Source organism: Pieris rapae, chromosome 15 (genome assembly GCF_905147795.1).
Source record: "Pieris rapae chromosome 15, ilPieRapa1.1, whole genome shotgun sequence".
Lineage (NCBI taxonomy): Eukaryota > Metazoa > Arthropoda > Insecta > Lepidoptera > Pieridae > Pieris > Pieris rapae.
This window is the reverse complement of record NC_059523.1, coordinates 6762217-6782549: the sequence shown is the minus strand read 5'-3', so window position 1 is coordinate 6782549 and position 20333 is coordinate 6762217. Positions and strand designations below refer to the sequence as shown.

General features: G+C 32.8%; 1 protein-coding gene across 5 annotated transcripts in view; it reads right to left on the bottom strand.

Moving 5' to 3' along the window:
• LOC110996742 overlaps positions 1–20333 on the bottom strand; it is a 72048-nt gene that overhangs the window by 43860 nt on the left and 7855 nt on the right. Inside the window, exon 1 of one of the 5 annotated variants that reach the window (XM_022264564.2) lies at positions 114–493. The exons of the other annotated variants lie outside the window; for them this stretch is intronic. The gene's annotated coding sequence lies outside the window, so the exon portion shown is untranslated. Of the gene's footprint in view, positions 1–113; positions 494–20333 lie in introns of those variants that run through there. 5 annotated transcript variants of the gene reach the window in all.

Below are 20333 nucleotides of genomic sequence, written 5' to 3'. Positions count from 1 at the left end.
ATAATATTTTATATTTTATTTAATAAGTCCCAATCCAAACAAAGAATTAACATCAATATGCGTGGATCCTTAGTATTTTTGCAGGCACCATTATTTTCTGTTTATGAACAAACCTGTGGGGCAAGGAGCGTTGTTTCTGCCGTTTTGTCGGTATCCACGTTCGTTAGTCGCAACAACGAGGGCCAGCATTTCGCCCTCTTTGACGCACAACAAAACAATTTTCCATCAGTCACTCTGCTCACGAGGATATCGCGAATTCAACACAACACGTTACGCACTTCACTTGGTAATTGTTACTGCACCCTATTTAACATGCAGTCACTGCACTATTGACACGACAAAAACACCAACTTCACAGTTGACCGAATGCAAAATTTCATACGTAAGCACTCTTGTAATATTTTTTGCTAATTAAAGCAATACGATATCGTAAACAATTTTCGTTAGCCGATAGCAACTGATAACGCGAGCGCGGTCCGTACACTGTTAAGGCCTTTAGCGTACTGACGGTTAACCGGAGGCAGCTGTGCGAGACCGACAAAAAGAGAAGGAAAGAGTACTAGATTTTATTACCACGTAACTACAGCCTGCGTTGCTGACGAAACAGAGCTTTAAATCTTAGCAACTAAGGATTACATTTGAATGCCTATCACTGGGAGTCAGCTGAGTCAGTTTCCTCGAACGTTGCATGGAAATTCGAGTCAGACAGAATATTCATTGAGTAGGAAAGAGATGGCAATTGATCGAAACATTTTGTACGAAAGGCTGCGAAGGTGCAACAATGGGCAAGGCCGGCTAATGTCACGTCTAACATAGACTAGACAGACGGGCACACATGTATTCGATAACAGTATATAAGAAAAATTGGTTTAATGAATATAAAAAAAAATATGTAATCAATAACAATACGAAGAAAACCTAATCCATCACTATCAAGATAAGACTGTCTACAAATGTGGTTATATATATTCAAAACACTGGAATATTTTATAAGATATAATTAAAAATATGAGATAATTATTTAAACTATTTGTGTCTCGCTGTCTTACTGGAAAGCACTCGAAAGTCGAGTTATGTAAATAATGTTATAAATTCGCTTCTGTATCCGTTTTAAATACTTTATTAATATTATCATAAGCCAACGAATTATGTTTATTTTTTTAAATATTCCTATAATACTTAAAATTTAGTATAGCAATTAAAATTTGGTGTCACCCACACAAAGTTCCAATTTAAGCATAGACGTTTTAACATAATACATTAGCTGGTAATTTTGTTTTTTGATTAATAAAAAGCAAAAATACTATTATTTATAATGCACTGTTATTTTATTTGATATATGTTTTTTTTGTAGGTGCTTACTTTGTCATAAAGTATTTTAGAAAAGATTGTAACATAGGTATACTGTAAATATAGTAGTACATATGTATGACGAATGAAACATTACTTTAATAAATAAATATACATTAAAAAGGGATTATTTTAGTTAGATAAAATAAATGACAATTTATTAATAAAGAGCAATACATAGAATTTATGTAAATACAAGTAGGTACGTAAACAATGGGAAATTATCAAATGAATATTTGTCCTCTTTGAAGGCACTGAGTTATTTAATATTACTGAGTAATTGTGAAACTCGGTAATATAAATAACTTTTTTAAAAGATTGAAGCAAATAAATTAACAACAGCAACTCTATTTTCAGCAAAAGATAATGTATTATATGTCTCCTAGAAAGGTGTATAAAATTACACAGCTGCTCCCCACGAATTTGAAGGCATACATAAATCCAGGTAAACAATCACAAACAAATTTAATAATTAACTCCATAATAAAGTTAAGTAATATTTTTTTAAACTGTTTACAAAAATATCTCCCAATTATTTTTTACCAAAGCATTACCTAGGTGTATGAGTGAAAGACAGTGTGTATGAATGTCTAACTTGATGTTAAAGAGTCAAGAGAAAAATGGTCTCAAAAGGATATCCAACTCTACGTAAGCCAGTCAGAAGCCAGTCTTTTAATCGTATATTATTTATTTGTAATAAAAAATTCAAATAAGACAAGTTTAATATGAATCAGTTTCATAACACGTCGCTTTGTTAGTATATAATTCCGTTAATAATGTGACCCGTTAAAGATTTCTCCCCTGGCATCCGTACCAATGGAGCGTAACGATACGGGTAAAACATAGAAACTTCTATTTGCGCAACACATACTCTCATTGCAATACATATATTGCACGAAACGCATTATGATTATTGGTTTGCATCGTAACAGCAGCATGTTTCTTGCAAAAGCCTTTACCTACTAATACTAAAACTGGATGTAGTCCAGTAATGAACACTTAGTTTTCCTCATAGCTTGAAACCTATTCTAGGACTAGGTCAAGTGAATTATAATGTGATTCATAAAATAATAACATTTTTAGATATTTTGTATCAGAATTCAAACCAAAGACGGAAGACGAAATAAACACTATGGACGAAACGTCCCTCTTAAGAGGCAAAATTTTAAATATGCTTATAAATATCAGATAGCATGGAAGCACTGGCTTCTAAAATTACAGATGGTTTGATATCATATAGTTTAAACTTTAATAAACAAGTTCCAGCCAGGGATATTGCCTAGTCCCGGCTCCCCGGTAAATAAGCAAATGTAATAATACACGTAGTCGTCAGGATATCTCGAATGTCCCGGTAGAATGCGATAGCGACCCCGGAGCCTCTGTAACGCGGCTTTGTATTTGTCGAGGTGTTTTTAGTGGGTATTGTTCACCCAGTCTCTGAATAGCAGAGATTTTGGTGTGGGTCGAGTCCCACATACCCCTGCAACTTTCTAGGGCAGGGGATGCGCAAATGCATTTCCACCTCGAATAAAAAAAAGGATATCTCGAATGTTTAAAACTATTTATTACTAATATTTACTTTATAGGGTAAATATCATTTTTAAAACAAAATCGTTTGAGGGTCATTCATAACGTATGTATATTGAATTACACTAAACACTAGTACTTTTTATTGCAATTTATGACAGATGAACTCTGCGGTTCCACCTGCATTAACGACGCACGATGTTCTCTAGCCTAACGCTTTACTTAGTTAATAGACATTTAAATGCAATAGAATATTCTTTCAGACATGTTTGTTCTATTGTCAATTACCGCACCTAAGCCATTAAGGAATTTATATTGGTGTTTTTCACACCTTGCATTACGATATTGTTAATATCGTAATTCCATAAAGAACCCTAACTTTTAAAAAATAATTCTATAGACTACGTCCATGAGGTATAAGTGATAACGTAGTGTAACTAATCGTGAAAGAATTTTTCAATAAGTCTTGTTGTTTTGGGACCCTTTCAACGAAAACAAACAAACTCTCAACTTACAACATATTATAAATGCGACGTAAAAAAATAGTTTCTATTTTCGAAAAATTCTGGTCACACTCCTGACAGTCGACTTTAAAGGAGATAATCATGATCTGCATACAAAGCCACAATTTGAGCGAAAGCTCTCGACTTGGCTTTGCATTATTTAAGCTGCTAGTATAACTGGTTTAATATCTAAATGTTATCTGTATTCATCCAAAAACCGAGTATTAACTCTTAGATTGCCATCGCTACACTGGACTTACGTCATTTGGAACAAAAAATATCAACATTGCTGCTTCACTGTTGCAAGATATGTAATCTGCTCATCACCATACTCTTATACTATGAAATACAGTCGGACTTCTTCTCTGTTTATTTTTCCTCTTATCAATTATTTTTTACCCAATGCTCTGCGTGTTACTCTATTAAAACATATTTATAAAGTTCGGTCCCTGCGGCAGTGTAACTTCAATGCCGGCAGCTATTCCCAGCTGTATGGTGATACGTATTTTTTGAGTGAGGTTCTGGGTTCACCGGTACTACCTACTAAACGCCAATCTTAATCTTTATTTGCGCTTGTGCAAATAAACCGTGGGGCCCAAGAGAACAAAATCAAAGTTATTTTATAATAAATTTTAGTTGCTGATAGAAGTTTTTGAAATTAAAAAAAAATTAGATTCGAAATTCCAGACTCCAGATAAATATAAAAAAGGAAATATTAGGACAGAGGTATAATATATATAGTTATTCGAAGCATTGCCAATACTGTAATTTTCACTGTGTAGGAAGACCGGCAATGACGTAAGAAACCATAAAACTTCCAACTTAAGGTCTCCCAGACTCAGATCAATAACGTGGGCGCGTAGATTCTAGTATTGTTAATGTTATAACTAAAACTAGCTTTTTATAGGTAGTCAAGCTATTAAGATTTTACTGTGGCTTTTGAGACGAAACTTTTTATTTATACAAATTGCGAGAAGATAATTACAATTGTCCCTGGTGCCTCATACAAAAACGAATTGCGTAATTCGCCAATGTACCGAGTTTTAGCTAACTACAATACAATATATGAGAAGACATTTTTCACAAAGAGGGTGTGACGATATATTTTAGGAAGCGGGAAGACTTAGACTTTATGGCACTAGCAACGATTTATTTTTGTTTTATCTATTCATCTACTGATTTGACTTATATTTTCTATTTCATATATTTTGATTATATCTTTTATAATATAGGGGCTTCTGTAAACCACACAGTTTGTATAGCGACAAGCTGTAGCCTACAATTGCTAACGCCGGTCGTTCTTCCCGCTCAATAAAATATTAGCTACTAATTATGTTTAATTTACTACACACTCCTAAAACATATATATGTGTAGCTGTGAGACTACTGATACTTAAATAAATTGATAAATTAAACGATGTTTTATTTAGTAACTGCCCTACAAATAAAATGTAGACAATTATTGTTGAAAACCCTAATTCTATTTGCGAGTTGTTGTAAACTTGAAAGCTTAGAAGTTCGAATTATGAATGGAAATAAAAATTCACTAATAATCCTGAGAACAAGTGTTTTAATTAATTGTTAGTTCCACATAACTTTCTTTTTCCCACTGTGAATACGTCGCAACTGGTTAAGATAATGTTAATGTCATCAAATGCTGTTGAACCGGTTGTTTATTTTGAATCATCTATATCTCCTGCGGCAATCTTTTTTTAAATAGCCGAAGATGTAACATGCATTAACCTCGATAAACAACGCACGGGTATATGGGTTTTTCTCCAACCGCTCTGCTGCAATTCCAGATGGGAAACTACCAGTAAAACCCCCACAAATTATTTCAGAAAACCCCAAAAAACAAAATGCCTTTGAAGTTGCTCTCTCATTCTTTCAACTGTACATTTGTACTGACGGTTCCATCTTATGACTGCCCCCAATGTTTACGTTAAATATACTTATATAAAATAAACTAATTTAAATAGATTTTATTAAATTCTCTTTAATTTGGAAACATGAGAGTCGACGGAAGTACGTTGTTATTTTGAACTACCGTAATCAGCTTGAAACAATAGAGCAATCATGTTTTTTCCTATTTTAATAACAAAAAATCTAACGTTTTTATTTTGTGATCATTCACTCTTTATAGGTTTAAGTGAAATCGCTTCTACTTTTCATTGATACATAACCTTTAACCAATTTAATAAAAAACTTATTTAAAATCTATAAAACAAGGCCTTTGCTCATTATTATTCACATGTCAAAGTCATATGTTATTATCGTCAACTATCAACAATTTATAAAGAAGCTTGTTAATAGAGTTCTAAAAGTCATTTGTTTAAGAAACAATTGGCGACCACTGACAATTGACAAGTACTAAACTGGACCTTATGAAAAACGTAATAGCAATACAAATAATGCTAGACGTGACTTTTAATAAGCAATGTTGCGTTGATAGGTGCATAGAAAATTTGCAACATTAATATGGCTTTGAGTGCTCTAGAGTTCATAATAAGTGAGAACGATTTTAAATAATTGAGGAACATACAATTTATAAGACCGATACATATGCAATATAATATAAGCTCACAACTTTACTTCCCTAACACATAAGTAATTACAGTAGGACGTTAGCGTCCTAATTTTTTTTTTAACATTTTATTGATATAGAAACAAACGATACAACAGCACTACAAATATAGCTTCATACGTTCATAGAAATACCTGGTTATAAATGATGTATCAGTTCATTCTTGGAACCTCTTTGATCCAGTGTTTATTAATGGTTAACAGTACCGCACCCAAGCAAGGGCTGGACGAGACCGGACGCGTTTCAATATTGCTCATATTTTACGACTGCATAAAATTCGACATTGGTTTTCTTTCATGATTATTACGGATATACAAATAAATCCATAGCACTGAAATCTTTTTGTCAAAGTGTGTACCGTGTTCTTTACCATATGAAATATTACATAGGCATATATGAAAGGTTCTGGTCCATACAAAACTGTCGACTATTTGATTTTATAATTACAGTTACCATTTTGAGATACCCAGCGCAAAGACCAGTAGTAGTATAATTAAATACTATAATTATAGCGTACAATAGGCGATTTCAGATTACATCATTTATAAGGGAAGTAATGAAATTATGCAGCCGCCGAATGGAAGTAGCCCACCTTTTGTTAGAGCATATTATGTTATATACTTCACGTTTGCGCAATGAACATCGCTACTACTTTTTACGCTCCGAGCGAAAAACATTTTGGCGTACGATAAATTCAGATCTCTCTTATATATTATGCAAATTAAAATTCTCCAGTGTAATACAAAGTTTTCCAAACATTATTTGAATAATTATATTTCAAGCATAATATTGTATAGTTTTTGAGGTTGAAACTTAAATATTGAAAATACTGAACACAACTGTATGAGACATTAAAAAATACTATTCTGTAAAACCTCTGGATGGTCATTGTTTTCAGTTTACGAAGAGAAAGCTAGATAGCTTTCTCTTTTAAAGAAGAGAAAAGAAGATTCTTTCATTCGAATGATTTTTTTTTACTTTTTAATTATTTATTTATTATGTATTTAATGGTTACAGCTTCTTACTTAAATTGTGTAAGTAAAATTATTGAACCATTGTAAAGTTAAAACCGTTAACGTCATTTAGAAGAAGATACCGGTTATATTTATCGATTTACTGATTTATATTGTCAAAGGTCTTTCGGCTACATTGTTTTAGGTACCTACTTTTAACAACGTCATCGGCTGTTACGAGTTACGACTATCGGTTTTTACGACAAAATATGAGTAGCCCAGAAAAACAGATTTTGACTGTATTTCTTTATTGACGTTCATATGTGTACATTGTGTTACCTAAATAAATGTTTGATTTTGATTTTATCAAAATTATTTAGTATCTTTATACTACTTTTGTTATCTAACGAGATGATAAATAATTAAGAAGTCTAACAGTATTACAACAAAACACCGACCCAGATCCATACAATACCCGCACTAGTTTCTCATAAGAAAGATCATCGATTAAGTTAAGTTACCTAACGTGCGCTTCAAATAATGCGTGAAATTCCTATACAAATTGCATTCTAGATTTATGGATTTCCATGTTGTATACAAGTGCTACAATATGCATAACCTGAATTCAAATAGGGTGTTGCAATTCGCGTAATCATTACTATTTGTTAAAACTTCATTACAAAGAAAACCAATTAACATAAATTATTAGAGATGCAACAGAAGTACTATGCGATCTCTTCCAGGTAAATCTAGGTTAGTAAACCTGAATTAATAATTTACCCCTACAATACTATGGGTAAAAAGTACATAAGAAAATTACAAGTAACACTGAAAAATTCACCAAACAATCTAACATAAAAATAAAACTATGTAACTTTACTATGGGTCTGATTTGTTTTGCAATGATTTTATCATTAGGGTTTCAGTGACGATTACTCACGTTAATTTCTCTACAAAAATCTTACATTTAACCACTGTCCACAAAGATGGAAAACATGAAGACAAATACCCTAGGACCTAGGTACTTATTTGCTAGTGCTCCTGTCCCACCTGAAAGGACCGATTTTTGGCCACTTTCTCATAAATAGACTTTTTTACAGAACAGGAGGCAAACGGGCAGTAAGGTGCCCGATATGAAATGATACCTCAGCCTCGCGAGTGTGTTGCCGGCCTATTAACAATTGGTACGGAAATACTTCAATGGGTAGCATTTACGCTACTTTCCAACTTACCACATTAATAACCCTAAACGCACTTCGAGCGTGTTGCGAGTTCTTTATGACCTTAGTGAATAAAAACGATACCGCCTATTAGACATGAAAATTATTGCGCAGACAAATCGATATTTCGTTTACTATCTCTGTATACCTTACGGTGCCTGCCACTAACGTCCCGAATAGCTACAACATAAAATAGAATACATACAGCAAGCTTTATATAAAGTGAGCAGTTTATAAAATCTTAGAAAACCGCATGAGGGTAGTTCTAACGTTCGTAAAGCGCAAGCCTATACGTTGAGCGGCTTGTTCTCAAACCATCAAGCATTACTTCCTCTGTGCACCAAAAGATTTTACTATTGTCAGAATAAAATACCTGCTAGTACAGTGAAGGAAATCATCGTTAACCGTCTTAGAACTGGTAATGGAATAAGTAAAAGCAACCGCTTGCAGGTTGCCTATAAATTGGCTAATTATTATTCTCTTTTTTTCTTTTTTTTTATAGGACAGGGGGCAAACGGGCAGGAGGCTCACCTGATGTTAAGTGATACCGCCTCCCATGGACACTCTCAATTCCAGAGGGCTCGCGAATGTCTTGCCGGCCTTTTAAGAATTGGTACGCTCTTTTCTTGAGGGACCCTAAGTCGAATTGATTCGGAAAAACTTCATTCAGTTCTAGCCATTCAGACCTAGCACCAAATTATTTTTAATTTCACGAGTTAAGAAAAATATATTATTAAGTTACCTATAGCTTTCATATTACTTAGGTATTAATCAGGCATAGACAAACAATAATGATTGAATTATAAATGGCTATAGTTTGTAGGGTCACATTACTTTAGACATACATCTATAAGTCTACAGCTCCCCAAATTATCGTTATATATTCCTCATACATTAAAGACACCGCCAGTTTCACTTTTCTCTCCAGCTATGTCGTGGGCGTGACGCGACGGCCTTGCCTGACCATAGATTACATACTTTCCCTGTTTTTATGGGAACTTTGTATAGACTGTAACGAAATTATAATCCATAATTCTTCAATCTATATGTAATCCATGATTCTAGAGGATCTACTGTCAAGTCATTTTTGCTCTTAGAATAATTGAAACGGGATTACGACTTGATATGTGTTTAGAATACAGATTCGGAGTTCTCATGGCTATCAATATTAGTTAGTTATGTCGGTATTGTAACAAATGTGCGATTTAAGCTTCCAAAGTTATTAAAATAATGAATAAATATTACTAATATCAACAAGTGTAAGTAAAATTTTCATTAAAAAAAGTAGTTTATAATCATGCACAAAATACCACACAATCAATTCTGTCACAACCATATAATAAATATTAAATATTATTATTAGTAAAACATTATATTTTTTATTTATTTATTTAAGTTATTCATATTCTAGGATGTACATGTATTTTAAAATATAAAGTAGTTTATTTGAATGCGCGCACCACCTTTATAATTCAGACATTTACGTAACAATTCATGTAAATTCCAAGTTCATATACATAAAATTAAAAACATTAGGATTTCCGAAAGTGATCTCATTTCTGATGCAAATATACTTAAAGCACGTTCTCTTTGCATCGTGTGATATTACAAAATGTCAATGCTCTTATTCAAAAGTTCAAACACTACACTAGAATTTGACTCATACATATTTATAGTTCATATACGAGGAACTTTAAAAACTGAGCAGGAATAGTAATATTCAATTTGTATAGATATAGAAGCCAGAATTGTCTTAGTTCAAAACGAAATTCGGGGAAATATTTAGTACTGAAATCACAGTCACATAAGATTTTATTACTGATATCTTTGGTACAAACGCCTGTATAGTTTCTTCAAGTAGGTACATATTTTTATTAAATTAGGTATTCTATACAAAGACGTAGTTGTTAGTTGTAATACACCGTGTATTTCTCGGTATAGTTTAAAAATGTTTGAAACGAACCTTAAGTTAGGAATATATGTATAAGTACTTCTTTTATGTTTCCAGTTTTAGGAAATTAGTAGGCTAAGTCATAGCTAATAAGGTACATTGATACCTTAGTACTTACTAACAAGTAACCTTGAGAAAATTACAATCAAATACATACTTTCATTCAAAACCATATAAATACGTCATCATATCCTCTTACAATTAATATTCAATTTCACAAGACTAATATGCATTATTTCGCGGTAAGTGAGTCATACGTAAAATTTCTCAACTGTTTTTTGTGCACAGTTTCACAACAAACAAATAAATTGAATGAAAAATAAACACTGTCTCAATCTAAACATCGCTCACAATGGCAGACATTAATTTGCATCTGACTCATTAGACGCTAGAGAAATTTGACAATGCATTAAAGAAAGTTACTGAGCACTCGTGACATGATTAACAAACATGTTTTTGAGTGGAGAATGCTTTCATTGATTCCAACCAAATTATCATATTCTGTTCGAAATACAAAAAGTGGAGAAATACAACTCAGTTTTGATTTGATATTTTTTGATAGAGTAAGTGTGGGGGCACGTAACTATAGAAACCCTTTCCTAAAGTACAGCATCATATTATTGCACGTTTGATTTATTTCCGAAGAGGCAAAAAACTGCTTAACTGGTGCCCAAGATACAGCAAACGCAAAAGAGGGAGACAACCCAGAAGGTGGATTGACCACATTAAAGAAACAGCAGGTGGTGCATGGCAGAGAGTGGCACAGTGCAGAGAGGAATGGCGGGATTTGGAGGAGGCCTTTGCCAAAAAAGGGCACACAGATACACTAGAAGACGATTGAAATGGAAATTTGTTTAAATGTACATCTGAATAAAGGCTATTAGTATTATTTATTTTCATGACTAAATTAGCATTATATTTATATTTTAAAAACCCAGTTGCGCTAAAACACTTGGTCTTGGCTTTAAATTCCTAAGTCTGTTTACTGACTTTTTTATACTACCCGCCATGAATATTGTTTAGTCAAAAATCGAATCGACTTAACTAAGTCACGGGCCACGTGATTCCTTTACATTCCGTTGATAATGAAGCTACAAGTCACAGTGTACTTCTACTTTGCATTTACATTTGTATCCGAAGGTGTTTTGCTTTATGTTAGAACACTTAAACATGTCGGCTTAAGTGTTGTTTCTGACGCGGACGGTAGACGAAGAAAGTGACACGGTAACCCGATTGCATCCGCATTAAAGTGAGAGTGATCGGCAGTCAATACATGTCAAAATGAATATGTAATCATTTAACCTTTGTGATAGCTTAATGCGTAGGTAGGTTACATCCAGTATTAAACAAAAGGCTATATACATATATATACTACATACTAGTACATATATACCCATTATATAATTTCTTTGGTTTCGTATCTCGATATATAAAATACAAAATTTTATTTGATTGACAAATTTTCATGAAACAGATACAGATATGTAAGGCCTATACCTAACACAGTTGTAGCGCCAAAGATTTATTTAGTTGTGTCTTTTACCATTGTTTTTTTTAATATGTTTTCTTGTAAAAAAGTACTTTATAGTTGAATCACAAGTTTCTCTAACCGCGATATTCAGAAACGAAATCAGCGCAATCTCGTATGTCAAAATCCAACACATTTTCGACGTAGGCCTTTGATTTTTACTCGTAAAGGTTATGTACACATTTTTTTATATAACACGGGGCAAACGGGCCTCAGCCTCCTTTTATTCAAACTCAAACTACACTTATGAACGTCAGAAAAGTTAAATTAATTCTAAATTTACATTGATTACTAGTTCGCAATGCAAAGGCTATATGCAGGCAAGAATTTAAGTGATACCACCGCCCAAAAACTCACATTGGCAAAGGACTCACAAAATAGTTTCCAGCCTTTGAAGAATTGGTACGCTCTTTTCTCAAAGGACCCAATTCGGCGTGGTTCAGAAATATTTCAGTGGGCAGCTGGTTCCACATAGTGTTGATGCACGTTAAAACCTGCCTTAACTGTAATATTTTCACAATTGTATCATTTCTCTTAGTCTTTTAATACATTTCAATAATGCGTTCATTTTTTGTCATAGAACGTCTGTTGCGTGTGGACTAAAACTTTTTAACTTTACCTTTATTAGATTGAGCTTTTTTGTAAAAAAGTTTTTGGAAACGTTTCATTCGATTCGGCTTCAAAGACACAAAATCCTTCGTGAACGATCGATTTTTCTTTTTCCTCTGATCTTAGGAGACCTTATTTTTACAGTTTCTCAGTTTAAATTTAAAACCAACACTTAGTTGTTAATTAGAGGCGTAACCATGAGCATACTGACAAATTATTAATAGTCAAAAAGAGCTCCAAGCATAATGATTAAAGAATCATAGCGGTAAGATTTAATAGCAGAATTCCAGTTATCTTATTACCTCGTATCAACTAGATAATTAAATGAAGTGGCATGACGTCTAAAATGCTATTTCGTCAAAGTTACTAAGTCACGGACTCCAATCACGAATGTCTTGTTCGTCTCTACAGAGCTCCCTAAGTAAGAGTAATTTAGAAAATCGATATTACCGTAAGCACCCAATTTTATTCCTTCATGAGACATTTGTCTGTATTAAGTAGATTAATACGAAATCCGACATTCCGAAATTGTCATGTCCGAAATTCAACAACTGAGCCATTTTCAAAGCAGTTTCCGCAGCGCACCAAAACTATATAAAACTGCCTACTGAAGTATTTCGACTTAGGGTCCTTCAAGAAAAGAGCGTACCAATCCTTAAAGGCCGGCAACCTACTTGTGAGCTTTCTGAAGTATCCATGGGCGGTATTACTTAACCTCAGATGAACTTCCTGCCCGTTTGACTCCTGTTACATTGAAAAGTCACCAGTCACGCAATAATTAATGGAGCTCCACCCTGCCGACCTGACAAAATAGGTCAAAAATGTCGGCGGGACTCACAGACGAATATTTCACTACAAAAACTATCAAACTAGAAAGGTTGATTAAAACCTCCTTTGGCACTATTAAACGTAATTCTACCGCCTTGTCGCAATTGCCGGACAATTCGATTGTGTAAACGCCGTAATGACACGAGAACAATTTATATCGCAATATCGTTATTTGAAGGCGCGATAAGCGACTAAAGAACTTAGAAGACAATTTGTTAACACGTGGACCGTTCGTGTCGGCACGCGATTTTGTGTATCTCCGGTTATAGCGAGTGTTGAAATTTGGAAATTGCGGGATGGAAAATGTAATAGAAATGCAGAACGGAGACGTGATCGAGTTACGCACGCGGATTTTACAACTGCTTTCGCCGATAAACGCCGACATCAAGTGCGAGCGCGACAGATTTGTATCTGCATCAGATGGCCTAGTAAGAGATGATCATATCTTTTCTTATGACAATATTATAAACTCATAACGCGTGACGTATACGTACGTGGAACACATGAGGGTCAGAGAGACAGTCATTTTTTTAATTGTATCACTTTCTGGAGTCAAACACTGTAGGGAATGAAATGACACAGTGAGAGTCGATCGAACTTCTATCTGCATCCCAATAACCAAACCCTACTAAGACAATCCATTTTTGGCGAAGGATAGAATGCAATTTCTTCAATTAATATAAACCAAATAAATAAAACTGTACCAATAATATTAAAATATACATGTCTATGTTTAATACATATCAAACAGCTTTTTTATTATTTTAAAACCAGTTTTAAGTAAGTTAAAATCTTAAGAAAGGATATTGGCACATTTTCATACAAAGATCTATTCACATACACCGATCCGACCTACCATTGGTTATTGGCACACGTTTGTCAATATTTGGATTAACACGTCTATCTTCTGAGATATGGTCAAGAATGGATTGAGATAGGTTATTGGCTTTGGGCGTAAGACGTTCCTACATCACGATGCTTTTCAGCACCGTTATGCTTTCATTAATATAATTAATTAATTTTAATAAAAATTAATTATAGATTAATTTCATTAAACATTAATAAGGCAAAGCCGCAAGCGCTGCAACGGCTAGAGGGAATGTTTAATGCCTACATAGAAAGTCCATTAGCCCGGGGTTCAAAACCTACGACCTCAGGGATGAGCGCGGCACATTGATGCCACTGACGCCAGGCTAACACTGTGAAGACAGTTTTCCTCTAAATATACCAAGAATTGTTGTCTTATGTTTTATTGTGACCAAAATTCACTTAATCAACAGATTAAGGTTAATGACACAATGTTATATACTTATTAATTTTCTTGCCATATAACAGTGATATATAAAGAAAACGTTGGCATTCCAGACCATACCCGCCAAGTATAAATATGCAAGTAATGTTGCTGCACGACACGGTCGTTGACTCTGATGGTTGATCACAATTTAAACAAGGAAACAATGTGATACTGGTAACTACAGATATTATTTAACAATAAGAGATTTTTCTTCATTGAAATAAGTGTGATGTAAATTTAAATTAATCTCAATTTAAATCAGTACTATGTAAATTGAGATCAATCTAAATTTAAATCAGTACGGTATAAACACTTCCACAGAAGATATTTAGAATGCAAGAAGAATTGAATAGAAGCAAGAAGAATTAAATTTGTCTAGTTTTGTTGTTGTCGATTTAATATTGCATGGTTAGTTAAATAGTTAATAGTTATTAAATGAAGCAGGAACTGAGAGCAGTAATTCTATTTCTATTATAGAATAGAAATATTAATATTTTAATAAATTAAGCAAAAAGTATTAGACAAGCTTAAGCATATATACAGTATACCTAAATGGCATAGGATTCATTTGTACCAAAAATATTTTTAAAATTTTCAGCATGTTAGTTACTATTAACTATGTTAGTCTAGAAAAAAAAAAAGTTTACTATTCATTTTGTCTTCCCCAAATGCTTAACAATTACAGGACAAGATCTTATTTGAATATAGAAGTGAATGTCATAAACACCAATATTGCACAATAAAGCAATAAAGCGCTTAATAACCGGAAGATTTTAGAAAACGACTTTTATTGAGTCAAATCGATACCATGTATGGCAAATAATTAATGTGGGTGTTTATTTTATGTACTCGAATCATGCAAATTTAATTGCACCGAACAATTGAAGCGATTTCTATTTTGTAATTTACGTAGGCTGTTACGACTATTACTTTTAATTTTATGATGCTGGCGAGTTTTACATTTTTTTGGCTCGCTTGAATACACCCCTTAAAACTTTTATTAATTTGTGTACAAAGATTGTCTTATGTTTTGGCACTACGTACACACTTTTATTATCTCTATTATTAATTATTCAAGTGGTTTATAGATATAGATATATTTTAGAAAAATAATTTAACAACCACCCGTAAAACGTAGCTTTAGTATCTATGATCTGTCTTAAGCTACCCCTTAACCAAAAATACAATTTATTATTATACATTCTAAAGAGTTCGAAAAAGTTGAAAAAAAATAACTTAAAGATTATAAGTTGTAAGAAATATTTTTTAATAAAAAACGCGTTCTTATCTACTTACTTTCATTATAATTATCAAAAAACCATATATTGACAATAATATTTTCTTTGTCTGATTATCAAGGCTTTCTAATTTAAGCCTATGACATAATCATGCCCGATTAGAGTGATTAATTTTCATAGATTAAAAATAATAGATTAGACAATAGATTCATTTAAAAGGTCAATAACGATGATATCGGATTTATGGAATTTGTGCTCACTCGTGTGCACGTTGCGTCCAATTAATGGCTATTACGCAACGGAATGAAAGTTATTAGGTATTGACTACATCGAAGGATCGGCCATGTGTATCAGTAAAATATTTCATATTTTATTACCAATATAATAATACGCTTAAGGAATGCGCTTCCTCCGTGACCACTGACTGACCGGACCGATTTTTTTTTAAATTTAGCTGTTGGCTTTAAGGGCCAAACGAAGGCTCAAGTGGTAAGTAGTTGTATTTATAAACTCCGACTAACTTTTTTAGCACGATTAGGGTATGACGCCTTCGTACTGATTATATGATTGTAGGTACAGTAAAGATGTTGAAATACGAGGCATATTCAAAAAATAAGGGCCGTTCGCATATATTTCAGAATCGACAAGTCATAACACGTTTAAACTTGTACATATCTGTACGTGCACTACTCGTGCAGTTATTTCAGGTGTTGTTTTGATTCAATAGTAATTTTGCTAGTTGTGCGTACAGTAGACAATGTCCGCGATAATCGTTTCTCCCGCCAGCAGTGAAGTTCGCGCTGTAATAAGATTTTTGTGTGCAAAAGAACACATTGTTACCGGTGAGGAGACGTGGATATCCTACGTCAATCCAGAAACAAAACAGCAATCTCACCAAATGCAATTGGCGCCACTCAACTTGACCAAACCCAAAAAAACTTACATCTATTACATTTTTTAAGACTATCGTGTTTATGAAGTCCATTGTGGTGCTTCTAGGCAGAACGATTATTTGTAATAAAGAGAAAATCTAAAGACAAATTGTTACCAAAACAAATAAAACCTTACCAAATCTTTGAAGTTACTAACATCAAAGTTACGCAATTTAAAAACTAGATAGCCCCCGAGTATTGAATAAGTGGAAATACAATTTTGTTTGTGGTCGCGCAGCGTTTTTGCTGCAAAAAACTAAATTTACACAACTAAACAAATAACCGTCTCTGTAGCCGTAAAACACATTGTTTATACAGAAGACTTTGCATTAAAAAATATTATTAAAAAACACTTAGACGTGTTGCGTTATGACGCAATGGGATAATGAGGCAAAGGAACAACAATTTGACTTGATGAAAAACACATTTTTCATTACTTCTTTTTTAATAATGTAATTTGGTAAAAGTATGTAAAATTTGTAATCTCGTATTTTCTTGTATTTTTGGTTATATCTATATAAACAAATAATATAAAAACTGATCCATCGAATCGTTAAAATCATTTAGGAGTCTCCTAAAAACACACGTATAAAAATCGCCATCATAGTACGACCTGATATTGTGATGCAATGACCTACTTTGCTTCTTATTACTTTTATGCGTGTTCAACAAGGGTTTGTCATTTCAAGGTGTGTCTAATTGGTTAGTGTTTTTGTATTTTTTTTCCTAATATTAAATATATCATCATATCGACCTTAAATTTTACATTACTAAGAGTATGCTGTGCCAACTTGTGCTGTTCAGACATCGTACACAATTTCTACATGTCTTCTCCTTACAAATGGCATAGGCATAGACCTAACATTAACAATAATCAAAGAAAAAAATAAAGATATCAAAAACATTAAGAATATTTTAAAAAATCTCTTGTCCTATTCGGTCCGTTTCGAATGTGTAACGCGTGTGTTCTGTGGCTGTAATTGACTGCTGTAATATGCTGAGGAGCAAAATATTCCACAGCACTGGTCATTCTGCCAGAGACCAAAGCAACTAATTCAATATAAACGCTCGTTCTTTTATCCCGAGTGTTACGCAAATATAAAAAAAATATTAGAAAAACTGGACCACTTATAAATTTCGGTAAAACTATTCCTATACTACATATAGTGCGAATGTGAATAATGAACGATCATAAGAAAACTATTAATAATTCATCTTGGTATTATTTCTCATCGTTGAAATATCGTGGATTATAATGACGTAATTATGGCTTTTAATCGTGGCCATCAGTAATGTTTCTCATTTCATTAATATCATCTTACGATGACGTTGAGGATACCCCAGAACAAAATTGGCTGAAAACGTATTGCGGGTATTTAAATATCATAGAAATACGATTATTATATAATATAACCCAATTATCATTATAATTTAAACGTATAACCAGCCTTAACAAAAAAATAAGCATTATATTTTATAAAAATAGGCGCACCGTTATTCGTTCCTGCTTAATACGAAAACGCTTTATATAATGCATTAAAAATAGAATTATAGAATTACTACAGCGTGAAGTCTTTAAAAGGTGGATAAAATTAAAAAAAATAACGTGTTTTACCTTTAATAAATGAGAACAATGTTATTTCATATATAAAATCCACTTTCACCGTACTAGTTTCGATGCAATATAAACAATTTAGACGCATCCTATTTGTTAATAAAAAGAACTAATTGGTCAATACATCGTCTGCAAGCAACGATTTCAACCCAGAAAACAATAATTGTTATCGCAAAGCACAGAATATTATTCACTCTCTTCAGTCGGTATCTCATGTCTGTCGTCAACAATCTGTTTCCACTGGTTTCTGATACAATTGTGATACAATTTGTTGTCGGTATATTGTAGACAGGTGAGTCCGTATGCAGAGTTGGGTCAAGATGGATTATTAAGCTACTTGCATTTAAAAAGCAAATGAACGTCTTTGGCAAATGGGATGTTTTTCCATTTGTCGTCGTCTTTTGTTTCTTCTTTGATTATCTAACTATTCCAGCGGTTATATATAACATAAAAATTAAGATTTTTATTTGTTTCGTTTTACTGCGTACTTTTGAGGGTTCACATTTGCTTATCTTTAATGAAATACTAATAGTTAGTGTAGCATAAACAAAATTTACTTTCTCTAACTCCATGTAAACTCATAACGTAAGTTATCTATTAAGTCGTTTCGTTGCCGGTTTAATCTTCCGAGTAGTGACAGGATGTTGAACAACTTATGGCATCATTAATCGATAATGTCTGTAGAAATCCTCACACACACTTTCCATTTAATTGACAATGATTTTACATTGCAAATAAAGGTTAAGATTCAGAGTTGAGACTTAGCGGTGAATCTTAGACTAAGGACTCAAAGACTGATTGTTGTCGAAACTGAAAACGTTTTGCTTGACTATGGCAACAATACATTTTCTTAACTGAAATCAATAAAGCCTACAAAAATTCAAAATTTATTACTTAACGTAACTGTAGTCATCAAGCGGTTACATTGAGTTTCCAGAATGCATCAAGTCGTTTAAAAGATCAAAAAAGACTCTGATAATGTATAAACTGTGACACTTATTTAATAAATAACCTTCAAAAAATCATAACATTACTGTATTTAATAAATTTAAAAGGGTTGAAAATTACACATTATTTATTAGACTGAATTATAAAATTAAAAGTGCTATCTAAATGCGACGTGCAATTGGCTTTATAATACAATTCCGATAAAAATAAAATTTTCATTTTGTTAAGAAAAGTTCTTTAAACGTATATCGTTTGTTTGAAATATTTTCCATAATATTAATGAAGGGAGAAAAATTTGTTCAGACTTGGCTACCTAAAATAAATTCTAATTTAGTGTTTTTCTCGATATCGCACTTAAAAGGGCAAATACATACAATGCATCGTTACCATAACAAAGAAAACAATGGTAAAGCAAGCGTGAATTGCTATACCATGGCAATTCCTTGCCGTATATTTACAATGTCATAAAGTTGTTTTCCAGTTTAAACTACATTCCTGTAAATGTAAACAATGATGAAAGCTATTTTTTACCCAGTAATCATTCACCTTGTCTAACTACTTTTAAATAAAACACATCTTTGGAAATTATTATATTTTACCGTAACATTTTAAAGGTAAAAGCTTCATTGAATTCTGAATCAGACCTTCTACGGGACTAAATAAACACATCTGATATCCGACTTCAAAGAATTCAAAGGCCTCATAGAACATTTTTACTACGTTACTTCATATAATCTATACTGAAATGTTATATTTATTATATAATCTATGTTAATACCTACGTTACTCTTATGGCTCAATTAATACTTTCAATTCCTTTCAACGCCAATCAGAATAACAATACATTATTTCAGAAAAACTCAGAATTCACAAGTTATTTAAAAGAAGGAGAAGTACTGACTTGCAGAAGGATTTGTATACTGATGATCTTTGTCATCTTGGCGTCTTTGGTACGCCATTACTACTATCATTATTTTCTTTTAGGTTCTGTTTAGTGGATATTATAGTACATTTTAATATAGATATTTGTTAAGTATAGACGATCAATACAATCCTTTAAAGCCAACGAATACATTATGGTTTTACATGTGCCGGTTTTATTAAAGGTACAATAGTCTCAAGTTTAAAACATCGCCAATAATCCTTTTTAGGCAGATTTTTTTAGGATCACATACGATTAGCTAGTCTACATCTTTTAAAAGCCTTCTAGAAAAAAATCCGTTAACGACATCCTCTCCATCTGTTCAATAGTG